Genomic DNA, 14,372 nt, shown 5'->3' on the forward strand with positions numbered 1-14,372 from the left:
CCACCCTGCTTGGCCTGGCTCTGGATCTCTCCATCCCCCTGCGTCTCACCCTGCCTGATCTTTCCACGTGATCCCCTGCCTCCCTGCCCATCCTCCGTACTTGTATATCTGGCAACGTTGAGATCTCGCTTTCCACGTAACACATCTCCATAAATCGCTACATCCCTACATCTCACCCTCTTTAATATTTGTCAAAATCTCTTCCTATCTCACCAGATCAGCCTCAGCAGGGCTCTCCCTGACCAATACACTCATGCGTCTTTCTGCCTCCCCGCATGTCGCCTTGCCAGCTATTCAACGCGTCTCTTTTCCCATCGCTCGCACTCCCTGCCCCCGCTTAATTTTCCCATCTCCAATTCCCAACTTCCCTGCACGCCTCCCTGCTCAATCTTTGCCTCCTGCGAGACGTCGTGCAACTACCCCCATTGGTATCACCCCGCAGCCTCCCTGCATCTCACCCCTGCCCATTCCATAGTTCAGTGTCTTTCTGCCAGGCTCCCAGGCCTCCCTGCTCAATCTTTGCCTCCTGCGAGACGTCGTGCAACTACCCCCATTGGCATCACCCCGCAGCCTCCCTGCATCTCAGCCCTGCCCATTCCATAGTTCATTCTCTTTCTGCCTGGCTCCCAGGCCTCCCTGCATCTCAGCCCTGCCCATTCCATAGTTCATTCTCTTTCTGCCTGGCTCCCAGGCCTCCCTGCATCTCAGCCCTGCTCATTCCATAGTTCATTCTCTTTCTGCCTGGCTCCCAGGCCTCCCTGCATCTCAGCCCTGCCCATTCCATAGTTCATTCTCTTTCTGCCTGGCTCCCAGGCCTCCCTGCATCTCACCCCTGCCCATTCCATAGTTCATTCTCTTTCTGCCTGGCTCCCAGGCCTCCCTGCTCAATCTCCCCTTGCCGCCCTGCATCTCCCATCCCTGCATCCCCCCTCCCCTCCCCAGAAATGTTCTGCATCTCTGCTGCGTGTTTCTCTCTCCCCACCACATCTCCATCACTCCCCACCCTCGCTCTTTTTCACTCTCCCTGCACTTTCCTTGCAAACTCACCACCAGCCCCCCCCCTCCCCTCCTCCACGGTCCACGCACCCCCCTCCTCCTCCACCGCTGACCGCATTCACCCCCAGCAGCAGCAGAGGAGGAGGAGGCGAGAGAGGCGGTCGAGGTTGGTGCAGTGACGCGTCGCGCTGCTGCCGCATGCAGCACCGAGCGGAGCCACCCCCCACACGCGCACTGCTGCTGCTGCTGTATGCGGGTGTGAGTGTGTACGTGTGTGTGAGTGTGTACGTGTGAGTGTGTACGTGTGAGTGTGTGTGAGTGTGTGTGAGTGTGTACGTGTGTGTGTGCGTGTGTGTGTACGTGTGTGTGTGAGTGTGTACCTGTGTGTGTAAGCGTGAGTGTGTGTACGTGTGTGTGTGTACGTGTGAGTGTGTGCGTGAGTGTGTACGTGTGTGAGTGTGTGTGTACGTGTGTGAGAGTATGCGTGAGTGTGTACGTGTGTGTGTGTGAGTGTGTGCGTGTGTGTGAGAGTATGCGTGTGTGTGTACGTGTGTGTGAGTATGCGTGTGTGTGTACGTGTGTGAGAGTATGCGTGAGTGGGGAGCGGTAGTGCAGCGATTAGTGCACTGCGCTACAAATCCGGTGACCCGAGTTCGATTCTCGCTCACGGCCAACACCAGTGACGATAATCTGAACAGGTCATGGGCCTCCCCTAGGTCGACTCAACCTCAAATGAGTACGTGGTGTGTAAACATCGCCACTAGGGAGACAAAGGCGGCCGGGCGTGGTGCTGGCCACCCACCCCCTCGTGTGCCGTGCCGGCTCTCATGGGTGCTCGCTAACAGCACTTGCCCCAACAGTCTGTTAAGGCTACACGGGGGATCTTTGTCTTTGCGTGCGGGTTGGAGCGGAGACGCAGTGGTTAGCGCACTGCGCTACGAATTAAATTCCCGGCCACGGCCAACAATTAGTGGCGGGTGATATCAGCACGGGTCCTGGGCATACCACAAGCTTCATCGCATCGGACTTAGGTCGATTGAGCCTTAAACGATTTGCTGTTGTGTATATAAACATCAGCACTCTATATACAAAGGCGGCCAGGCGTAGTATTATAGCCTTAATAGGTGCTCGCTAACGAAGAGCACTTGTCCCGATATAAAGGTTATACGCACTGGAATGTGTCCTTGTTATGAATGTCTTTGTAACTTGATCTTTGCAGAATTGCTTATGTGTGTGATTTAGGTTATTTTAGTGCGTGTCACGTGTACAAGATGAGTTGCGCCCTTGCACGAGCCACGAGGTTCTGGTGTTAACGCTCGGTCTCGAGTCAGCTCGTGGAAACGCCACGTTCCTATGACGAGGCCCAGTTCGCCCGTATATAATTAAACGCAGCAATGTTGATTTTCAGTGACTTCACCACTTGTTGACCCTCGATTCGGAATTCACGATGATGATGATGATGATGAATACACGATGGTGCTTAACATGATAATTGTCGTGGTGGTGGTAAAGACGACCGTGATGACTGTTCAGGCTGGTGGTGGTGGTGGTGACGATGGTGAAAAGGTGACAGTGGTTAAAAATTATCAAGCCCAAGTTTATTGTTTTTTAACCAGGTGGCGAGAACTCAAGAAACCAGGGTGAGTCCAATTTGCAAGAGTGACATGGGGCATTAATCTGCCAGTAGGGGGCGATGTTTGCTGCTGTGTGTATGTGTGTGTGCATGGGGAGCGGTGGTATAGCGGTCAGCTCACTGCGCTACGAACCCGGCGACCCGAGTTCGATTCCCGCTCACGGCCAACAACAGTGACGAACAGGTCTTCGACCTGGTGCGGTGTATAAAACATCACTACTCGGCCGGGCGTGGTGTTGGCCACCAACCCCCTCGTGTGCCGTGCCGGCCTTCATAGGTGCTCGCTAACAGCACTTGCCACAACAGTCTGTTAAGGCTACACGGGGGATCTTTGTCTTTGTGTAGAATACCCAATGGAGTAATTTGCGGTGTCATTTTCGAATTTGGCAAATTTGGACCCTGACGCCGGCACACAAATGGCCTACTTTTACGAATGACGTCAAGAGATCTTTAACGTCCAATGTGAAGCAGACGGCGTGTAGTATTGCTCCGATTTGATCAGGGCGGCCGATGGCATTGAACTGTGAACAAGCGGCGAGCGCGCTACCATTAGGTCGCGTCACTGCCCTGATGATTGTTGTGATGATGATGATCGTGGTGATGATAATGACCATAATGACTGATTACCTACGAATCAAAAAGTCGCCCGTAGGCCACTACGAGCCGAGACATCGCACCCATGAGCGGGAGAGCCGTCCAGTGTTCATATCCACATGTGATTTCCTGCTCACATGAGCGTCGATGTGGTGCTCATCTCATGTTTATAGCCCTGAACTAGTGCCGATTTCATATTCCTATGACGGGAACCAGTATGTCAACCAACCACTGTTGACTTCCCCAGAAAGTGGTACCTATTTCGTGATTTTATCGACCCCCCCTCGGAAGAATGATGGGCTGAGTCAACCCTCCAACCAGGATATGAAATCTCAACCTTTTGATTGCGAGCCGCTCGCTCTACCCCCGAGCAAGCCACCTGTGCGACCTGACAACAACAACAACAATACCAACAACAACAAGTGCCGCTATTATAGAGGGTCCTCGTGGGGCCTCGGGGCGAGATCCAAACATGAGCGCTAATAACGCGTGGAGGTCGAACAAGTGCACGTAGTGGTACATGTGTAGCGATACAGCGCCGACTGCCGTCCAGCAGCGGCAACTGCGGTGGACAGTGAGTGCACACGCCGCCGAGCAAATACACGGTGTGTGTGCCGGCAGGGCGGAGGAACTGGGGCAAGGGTCACGGAAGACCTCATCGGGAAGCCCCCTGGAACCCTCTGGTGGGTTCGAGAAGGGAATAAAAGCAGCGGAGAGCCCGAGAGCTCCGGACTGCCGGTTCTGGGAGTGGACTCGTCTCGTCTTCACCGTCGTCGTCGCCGCCTTCGCCTGATCATTGCGTGGCCGGACAGTTGTTGGCCGTCTCGGTCGACGCCGTCGATGTCTAGGCCGGGCTGTATGGCAGCGTGGTCATGGGAGAGGAGGCCGGAGTTGGTATAACGGAATAATGAGAGAGAGAGAGACGATGCCTACTGCAACTACCTCGTCTCCGACTGAGTGTGTGCACCACACACACACACCGAGGAGGACGCTACACATGTGTAGTGTACTAATTTAGAGACACTAGTAGGAGGCGTTATCACAGCCATAGGGGATAACTCCATACCAGGTCGGGACACCGGGTCGGGACAGCCAACATGCTTCCAGACCCACAGCTTGAAGAAGCGAAGACCGCGACGACGGCAACACGGCGAGTTCCATTCCCGATGGCAGCAGCCCCGACTGTGAGTCGGAACTCGCCTTTTATTCTCCCCAGCGTGGCCAGGCTCCGCCCTCGGCCACGCCCCCTTCTGGATCCCCCAGAAGGCTCCGGGCTTGGCCCACGGGTCCAACTGGTAGAACGCGCTGCTACCCATAATTCCATTGTCTACCAATCTCCCAGCGCCACGCGCTACAGTGACTCATTCAATGTCACTACATCTGTATACATATTTTGTATGTATAATGGATGCCACGTGATCTTCCCCAGCCGCGAGAGGCAGCTACATTCACCAACTATTTGAAGAAAAAAACATTCTGGGATCGAATCACGAAGAAGGCGAATGTGATTGACCCCCCCACCCCCTGTATAATTTTGGATCATCGGTCATGATCGATCCACTGCTGAATGATGGCCTGAGAAGCTCTACTTGGATAATAAATCCCAAACCAGTACGCAGTGTGAGGTGAGACAAACTGTGCTCCCTTCACCAATCCACACTGACCAGCGTGGTGAAGTATGGTCAAACAACCTACCGCCCGCATATATATATAATTCTTAATCTCAGCCGGAATAGTCCGGAACGCTGTTTTTTATTATTTCGACCAGGCCAGATCCATCTCGCCTTATCCTGACCTCCGAATAAGTACACACGTGTTCGCAAAACTACAGCAATGTAGCGGCTATGATAATAAAAATAATAATCATAATTCATGTTCACTGTGGCGCCTTACGACCGATAATATAATTCTCCCAAATTCCAAGCCAACCTCGAGTCGAGCGGCGTTTCGTAAAATATCGAGAGACGAGGAGGGCCCTGCGGCCAACGTCAACATCGTTGCACACATTGCCACACTGCCACGCGCGTCACGGCTAATCACGCGGGCGGCTCACGTTGCGCGCACTACGCTCTCGACCGCCACCAATTACGGGATACATAATGAACACCTTCTAACGTTGAAATCCTTACCTGACCCCTCCTCCCCTCCTCCTCCTCCTACTACTACCCCACCCCCCACAAGTATACAGACACGGACAGCCGTAAACGTGTTGAGCAGAGTGAGAGAAGGTGAAGAATAAGACAATACAAGCAACCCCAAAAAAATGTGTTCGAGCAGAAAACCGCTACGAACAAACAGAAAGTGCCCACCAGACGAATGAATCTCCGTCGGTCATCTTAGTGAGCAGCCGTAGCCTCACTGCTCCCGGCCCTCACTGACCCCCCCCCCCACCCCTAATTATATAAATCAGCGTTGGTCATCTCAGTAGCCACCACCAGTACGCTCCCGCTGCCGCCAGACCCAACTACCTCCCACAGACAACCCCCCTCTTTGCCACCTCGACGAACAGTCACACATTATTGGAGTCCTAACTCAGCGGCCAAAAAAGCCGAGGTGGTGAAACCGACCCCTTTGGCAGGGGTCCAACTCTGCAGGGTGTGCGGAGCTGTTTTTACGCAATCGATTTTTGTTTTTCTCTCCACCCCCCTCCCATCAGCCGCACAGCGCGCGCGCGCGTTCGTGATTTCTGTCCCGTCCCTCGTCGTCATCAATTTTAGATTGGAGGTTGTCGCAGCCGTGATTTAAACAAAAAAGAGAATCACATTTTAACTTAAAAATATGAACGAGGATGAGCTCTCAATCGTCAATGATTATATTTATAATCATTTCCATTGCCGTGATCATCAGCCTCAAAATGAGTACCTGGTGCGATGTGAGAACATCGCCACTGGGGAGACAAAGGCGGCCGGGCGTGGTTGCTGGCCACTCACCCCCTCGTGTGCCACGTGCCGGCCTTCACCAGTCTGATCAGGCTATAAGGGGATCTTTGTATGTGTGTGTTACTGTGTTTGTGTGTACGTGTGTGTGTATGATATATGTGTGTGGTACGTGTTTATTTTTTTAAAGATTGGCGACGGCATATTTTCGCGTTACACTCACCCAGTGATAGTGCCGAGTAATCAAGCCACTGCTGGATAAAGGCCTCTCCACACCGCGTCGGTCGTGGGACGTGTTTGACCATACTTCACCACGCTGGTCAATGCAGGTTGAAGGTCGTCACACAGTAAGGGTTCAGATACCACTCGCCACTCGCGTTATCGAACTCACTATCGCCGGGTTCAAAAGTGGAGTGCGCTAACCACTGCGCCACCACTCCACCCTGACCCTCGCATTCCCGACTGAAAAACATTTTGGATTTCTGGATTTTTTTTTTTTTACAAATCGCTTTAGCAAGTCAAAGAGCCACACATCGCGTCTAATTTGTGTGGCCTTTTAGAAGCACGAGTTTATTGTTGTGTGTTTTCGTTGTGTGTGTGTCATTGTGTGCGCTCATGTGTGTGTGTCATTGTTGTGTGCTGAGTATGGGGGAGCGGTGGCGCAGCGGTTAACGCACTGCGCTAAGATTCCCAGTGACAGCCAATATCTAAACCGGTCCTGGGCTGCCCCTAGGTCGATTCAGCCTCAAATAAGTATCTGGTACGATGCGTAAACATCGCCAATCGGGAGACAAAGGTTTCAGTTGTATTTATTTGGTGTAGCCCTGTGAGCCATTCGGCTCTTGAATCGGGTGCAACCGCAACAAACAAAAAACTTAAACATGAAACAAAAACATGAACAAGAAAACATCTTAAAGTGCTCGCTAATAGCACTTGCCCGAAAGGTCTATGTAGGCTATATGGGTGGGGGGCAACTTTTACTTTGTTGCGTATGTGCACATCCCCACGTCTCTCTCTCTCCCCCTCTCGGTGGCATTTGACATTTTCCATTTAAATAAACGGGGAACAGGCCAAGTCTTGTTTATTCATTTCCACCATGTGCGTGTCTGTGTGTGTGTATGTGAGGCACCACCCTGTGTGCGTGTCTTTGTGTGTCTCTGTGTGTCTCTGTGTGTGAGAGGCTCCTAGATACTTGAAATATCTGGACACAGAATCCCATCATTGGTGAGCTCCTCCAGCAGAGGAGGCTTGCGTTGACTGGGTCACGTCGCCTGCATGCCCAGCCACCGCGTGTCCAAGCAGCTTCTGTTTGGCCGTATAGGGGAGGGGGTTGAACGACACGGGCTCGAGAAGAGATGGAGCTGATGCGGTACAGATGGATGTGAAGCTGAGTGGACTCGCCGTTGCGGTGTCAAGATCGGCCTCTGTGGAGGAGGCTCGTGAAGGACGCTGCTGCTGCTACTGGGCAGTTGGAGGAAATCGCCCTCCAGCAACAACGGAGGGCAGAGGAGCGACGCTCACAACAACGAGTGGTTCGCCGGGCGGATAAAACGCAGGAAGTTGGCACAGTAGCGGCCACAGGCCAGTTATCTCAGTCAGTCAACCCATGGCACATGGGTCTGTCCCGTGACCTCCTGCCAGCGGGCATTCGACACTTCACGTGGCCTAAACGTGCACATAGCCTGGCACGAGCGCCGTGGTGACGTCACAGCCACTTAGTGGCGAATGGCGGTTGTTGTGGGTCTCTCCTCGGTCAACTCAGCCTCAAATGAGTACCTGGTGCGGTGTGTAAAAAAATCGCCACTAGGGAGACAAAGGCGACCGGGCGTGGTGCTGGCCACCCACCCCCTCGTGTGCCACAGTCCCGGCCTTCATAGGTGCTCGCTAACAGCACTTGCCCCAACAGTCTGTTGAGGCTATATGGGGGATCTTTGTCTTTGTGTGTGCGTGGGTGTGTCTGTATAGTGGTGGGGAGCGGTGGTGTAGCGGTTAGCGCAATGCGCTATGAACCCGGCGGCCCGCTCACGGCCGTGTTGTATATGTTGGGTTAAGAAAATTTGTTATGTTGTATGCGTGCGTGGGTGAAATTATTATGTTGTACCTGTGTGTTATGAATATTCAGTGAAAATAATAATTATTAAATGAAATCTGGCCAAATGTGTAATTATCCGGAAATATGTTAATTTATGTAATTACGCACATTTTAATTATGCCAATTCGAGAGGTAATCGGATTAATTATGCGAGTGGGTGTAATTATGATAATACAAGTCGTTATGATAACCAGACCCCGCCTCGGTGACGAGGGTGGGTTATCGATCGGAATAAGGCAATTAATCGTATGCAGTTATGCAGGTGTGGTGTAAGTATGCAAGATTAACTTAGATTAACTCGGCATCGTTGTCTAGGTTCGTCTCATTCTCGCTTTAACATTCCCAGAGTTTTTATTCGTGGTTATATTTTTAGGTCCCCGGTTCACCCCGTTATCGCTTTAACATTTACTGAGTATGTATTAGTGTGTTTATTAAGGTCACCAAGTTCAAATCTCAACGCAGAAGCAGATCTTATGCATAGATTTCAGGAAAGAATCACACAACCACTTCTGTATTGATCAATTTATTACTAATTCAACCTTAACTATGATATAATATGCGAACTCTCAATCCCGGAACGTCAACACGGCATCAATACAGTATCATCAACGATTGTCTGATTTCACTTTGACAACTGCACATGGATCCCGCATAACGCGATGGTTGTTAGTGAGAGAGAGAGTCGTTAAAACACGCAAATACTATGCTAAGAAAACCTTAATGTTAATGAATGATTATACTCAATATTGTTCATAACGCGATGGTTGTTAGTGAGAGAGAGAGAGTCGTTGAAATATGCAAATACTATGCTAAGAAAACCTTAATGTTAATGAATGATTATACTCAATATTGTTCATACAGTACCACACTCCTTATTGACCATACGCAACCCTTATCAAGTTGTTAACACCTTGGGTCACGGGACAGTTGAATATTCTGTAGAGGATGCGAGTACGTGCGGCGATTATGACTGAAAGATACTTGAAAGATTATACGGCGATAAAAAAAAAACACAATCAAAAACAGTTATTATTCTTAAAGGCACCAATCTCAACAGATACATCGGCAGGTTATCTGACAACAGAACGGCTCGGAGTAAGGGCCTGCGACGGTGCTCCTTTTCCGAAGCTCGTTATCTTATACCAAGTTTACTAATTGGGGACCAGATCACCTGATAAGGATCCGGTGGGCCACCACTCCCCACGTGAGCGTGGCTCGGCGGAAGGAGGTGCCAAGAATCAGTTCGTATTGATGGATCTGTTGGGAATTTATGCGATTAAGAGTACAGCCCACTAAATATTAAAGATAAAAATTAAGAATACTCTTATAAACGACGGAGGGCCATCACTCGGTCTCGTTGTGATGCTTTCCAGCCACGGATGGCTTATGGGTTCGAGTGTTTTTGAGTGGTAAGAGTTGTCTTGAATAGTCAGTGTTCAGAGTCGATTCTTTAGGTCAAACAGACGCCTGGTGGTCGTGTGGTGAGGGGGCGGTGCGCGTCATACGTATCAGTCGATCCCGTGGCGAATTGGTTCGGATGGCTGTTGATACGCTGTCGCAGTTCGGAACCCGGTCGGTAGGTGGCGCCCACAACTCGCTCGCAGCGTGCAGCTCTGGGTTGTCGCCGAATCGCGATGCTCACCACTCCGGTGGCAGCAGAGACCCCCGGTTCGGCAGAGGTTGACGAGCTGAAGATGAGTCGAGCCGACCCGCTGGTCGCAGCTCGCTCCTGAGTCGACCCTCCCGGTCGAGCTCGCTCCTGGGTCGACCCGCTGGTCGCCCTCGCTCCTGAGTCGACCCTCTGGTCGCACTCCTGAGTGGACCCGCTGGTCGCACTCCTGAGTGGACCCACTGGTCGCACTCCTCCTGAGCCGACTCTCCCGGTCGCGCTCCTGAGTGGACCCTCTCGTCGCACTGATTTCCAATGCTCAGGATCCTTTACTTTATGCCGAAAAATCCCCCTGGATCCCGCCCACAAGGCGGGGCTTCTTTCCGATTTTTGCTGTGTCAGGATCTGTCCGTAGGCAGGTGTGTCCATGTGTGTGTCCGTACGTCCGTATGTCCTTGTGTGCATTACTCACGGTATTCCGTTGTCCCACTCCCTCCATGAACCCACGAGCAAACAATCAGATGTTACAAATTGCCTCGAGGTCGTCTCTCTGTCTGGGCGCAACATTATCTCCTGTCTGGCCTTCCCCATGAACCCAAAACACAGACGTCACAAATGTCTCATAGGCGTCTTTGTTCGCACCACCTGGAGGGAGGGGCAACGCTCTCTCCGACCCGGCGCACAAAGAAATGGTTAAAAGTTTTAAGTTAACATTTGTCCCTTACTATTTCACAGTTATGATTCTGTATGTAACCTAAGGTCTGTCGTTTCCCATCGTGGTGCTTGACTCAAGTGGGGGTGTTTCCCCGAGCGTATACACACTCCTATCCCGCGCTGCGGGGATACAAAGACGGCCGGGATCTCCCTTTCTCTCCGACCCTGGGTTTAACATCGTTTTTTTTTTATTATGTATTCATATTCGACCTGGTGGTGATTCATCCCGTTATCCTGGCGTTTCCATAAGTTTTACTTTGTCTTTTCATGCATATACTTATTACTATTAATTTATTTCCGATATCTTAGGTTAAGGGGTAAGTTTCTTGATCCTAGGAATTCGTATTCCTTGGTGCCTGCATGGTTATATAAGCGGAATATAGTTTACGGTGAATAGCGTTAACATTGATGTTATATGCGATATTATGTATTGTGATGTCTTTAACTTAACTTGTTTGTCAGGGCTTTACTGACACGAAGTTGCATTCATAGCCCGCAGTCTTTGCCCCACCCTATCTCTGCTCGCCGTGGTTGTTGCAGTCCAGCTGACGTTAACTCAAGGCCCTTTTGGGTTTATCTTTGTTTCCTCAGCTGCAGGAGAACAAGGCGTGCTTCTACCTCCCTTTCTGTGTGCACGTGTTCTAATTAGCTCGGAATCCCTAACACACAATCAGTGATGATTCCTGGCTTTCTGTGGTTATGACTTAGACAAAGGCGCCTCTACTTCCTTTCACTGCCTTTGCCTTGAAGCAAGGTTGCAATTCTGTCATCCTAGCCCTCCTCTCGTTCATTACTTAACAACACCTGGTGTTTTGCAGTTTGGTGCGCTTTGGTGTGTTTCACTCATTAAAAAAAATAAAAAGATAATATATAAAAATCATCAAATATTATTACTCTCAATTATGGAAGAAGGGTTAGGATACAACATTCCGCCCTTTTAAAAATGACCAGTGGTCAAATGGCCACGGGTTATTTTTAAAAAAAATATGTATACCCTTCTTCCATCATGAACCATCGATTGTCCTCAAGTTTTGCTGCTATTCCTTACAACGCGTGCGTACGTGTCACAACTTAACATGGTTATATTTGAATTGAGCAAAGAAAATTAAACAAGCGTTAAACATCGATATTGCGTTACATCGGTTCTGATACATCATGACTCCGACGAATATTCATTTTTGTTTTTGTTAAATCCTGGGAAACGCTAGGTAGCGGTTTCGAACGCATTTATGCGTTACCTTCCTCATGTTGCCTCGTTCACCACTTATCACTTCGATAATTCGATCACGGTTTTCGGGTTCGTTTTTGTAGTTTCCTCTCTGACTCTCTGTGTCGTGGGAGTGTGTGGTGAAAAATTGTGCTGCACATAACCAGAATTCGCGCACACGACCCACTTTGACACTTGGTTCGAGGCATTCGCTCTCTCTGCGATTACATGCACATTTGCCGAGTCAGTGTGTCGATTTAATTCTGTCCCTCGTAATGTTGCCCTCTTTGTTTTTACTAGTGTGTTGGATTTCAACACCATTCCCGGTACGTCATGGACATTCGTCTCCATTTTAGCACTCCGATCCACATAATTTTTGGTTTCCCTTGGATATTTTCCATTCAAAGGCTCATGCCTGCGCTCCTCAGGGCGTGTCCCTGCTGTCTGTTTTTGTACTGTCCGATCACGCTTCAATGCAACCCTGTCCTTGTATTCGATCCGCGCGTCATTTACGGGAGCACTGTCCACGTTCTTGCCCGCCCTGTCACTTGCAGCCTGCCTGTATTTCACATTGAGCGCCGGGTTTAACACCTCGGCGGGTGTGGCGCGTATGGGCTGCCCGCTCTCAATCACTGTGGATGGTTCATCACGTATTTGGACCGTATTCTGTGTTATTCCTCTATTCCCTCCTGGTATAGCCGGTGGAGGAATTGGTCGGAATTGGATCGATTGTGTTTGACCTCCCATCCTGCGATTCTCGTGAATGTTCGCATCCATACCTCCGCGGTATGTGTAACACCTTCCCGCTAGGTGGTTATCTTCCCATCTCTGTGCGTAATTTGAACCTTGCGTGTGTCGTGGGATGGGGTGTTGATATGGTTCTGCTCTGAACCTCTCCCTCCTACGATTCTCCTGCACCCTTGGCCCAGTGTTTTTCCCATTTGGGTGCCAAATTTTTCCTGGATTGTTACTTCGCCATCCCTGTGGGTAATCTTGACCTTGCGCATGTCGGGGCATGGGGTGTTGGTATGGTTCTATTCTGAACCTCCCCCTCCTGCGATTCTCCTGAATGTTCGGCTTTGTGCCGCTCTCATTCTCGTGCCAACCTCTCTCTGGGTTATTTTGCCATGTGTGCGTGCGTTTCTGCTGCTCTCTGCATGGTGGGACTGCTCGGTGATTTTTATTCCTCTCTGAGAGGCTGGGTTCCTCATCCCTCTCCCTGTGTTCTGGATCCGAATTATGATTCTTAGCTCTGTATAACCATGCCATGTACGCCTTGCTCTCTATGCGGCGTAAGGATGCGGTTTCTGGATTCAAAACCATTCTCACCCTTTCTGTAATCTCTGGGCTCAAGGATTCAAAAAACATAATTTTGAACATTTTATCCCCTTCGTGGTATTGATTCACATCGCCTGCGTAATACGCTCTTTTAAATTGGACGAGGTAGTCACGTGGATCTTGGTCCATGCCCTGGGTCATCGATTTTACAGCATAAAACCCCTCAGTGAGTGTCGAATATTCTCCAAACTTCCGAATCACTGCCAGGCTCAATTGTTTAAAATCATTTCTAACCTTGTGTGGTAGTGACTTTACCCATGGAATAGATTCTTTATGTAAGGTCCGTTTCAACAAACTCGCTTTTTCATCCCGTCTCCTCAGCCCTCTAATCATTGCCTCCTCTTCCACTGTCGCGATATGTGTGTGGATATCCATAGTCTTATTGTGGGGGTCAAAATCGGGAATTCTGACTAGAGCCTTGTCCATCAACTTAAGGGTTTTACTGGTGAACAGGTATTCCGAAAGTTGATTGCTGACAGCGTCATCATCAAACAAGTTATCATCAGGCAATCTGTCACTTTGGTCTGTGCTGTGTCTCCTGTGTTTAAGTGGTGTGCATTTTCTGTGTGCGCGCCCAGGGCCGTGTCGCTCGTGTTGCCATTTCCCTTCAGTTTTTGCCTCTGCCCTTAGTGTACCATGTCCTGGCGATTTTACTTTAACTTTTGTGCGATCAATCCCTGGACTCTGTCCACGTACCCAAGAGAGTGATTTGATGTTACTTCCATATTTATTCTGTGGCTCAACGTCTGTGAGTTTCGCTGGTGTCGCGAGCTTTGATTTCTCCTCCCTCTCGAGGGTGTGAGGACATTTCTCGTCGTTTATTAGAGACGATTTCTCTCCCGTTTCCTTTCCAAATTTTCCCTCATTCCACAATCCCTGTCTGTACGCCTGTGTGAGAAGGTATGAGTCCTGTCCTGCCTTCTCTGCAGTTTTTGCATCGTGTTTGCCTTCGTTACTTTTTATCCAGTCAATTAGTTTCCCCCGAGGTGTGTTCGTGTTATCGATACAGCTCCCTTCCCATATGTCTCTCTGACTGTACTGCTTTGTAACAGATTGGTCGGTACGTTTAAATACGACCTCCCCGTATCCCGTAACCCATTCAAATATTATTCTTAATCCTAGCATCTTAGTATGGCAAGAGTTACCTTAATATTTCTTTTCAGAGTGCATATAAACAATTGTATCACAGGATGCGTCAGTTCAACTCGAGCAAATAATCTCAGCCCAGCTGTCTTTGTTATACTCTGCTACTCTGGTATTTCCCTTCAGAGCGCGTTTTGTTTGTATACCCCCGTTTACAATCACAAGGCAAC

Source organism: Lethenteron reissneri, chromosome 11, assembly GCF_015708825.2.
Source record: "Lethenteron reissneri isolate LAM-NWPU_2019-01 chromosome 11, ASM1570882v1, whole genome shotgun sequence".
NCBI lineage: Eukaryota > Metazoa > Chordata > Hyperoartia > Petromyzontiformes > Petromyzontidae > Lethenteron > Lethenteron reissneri.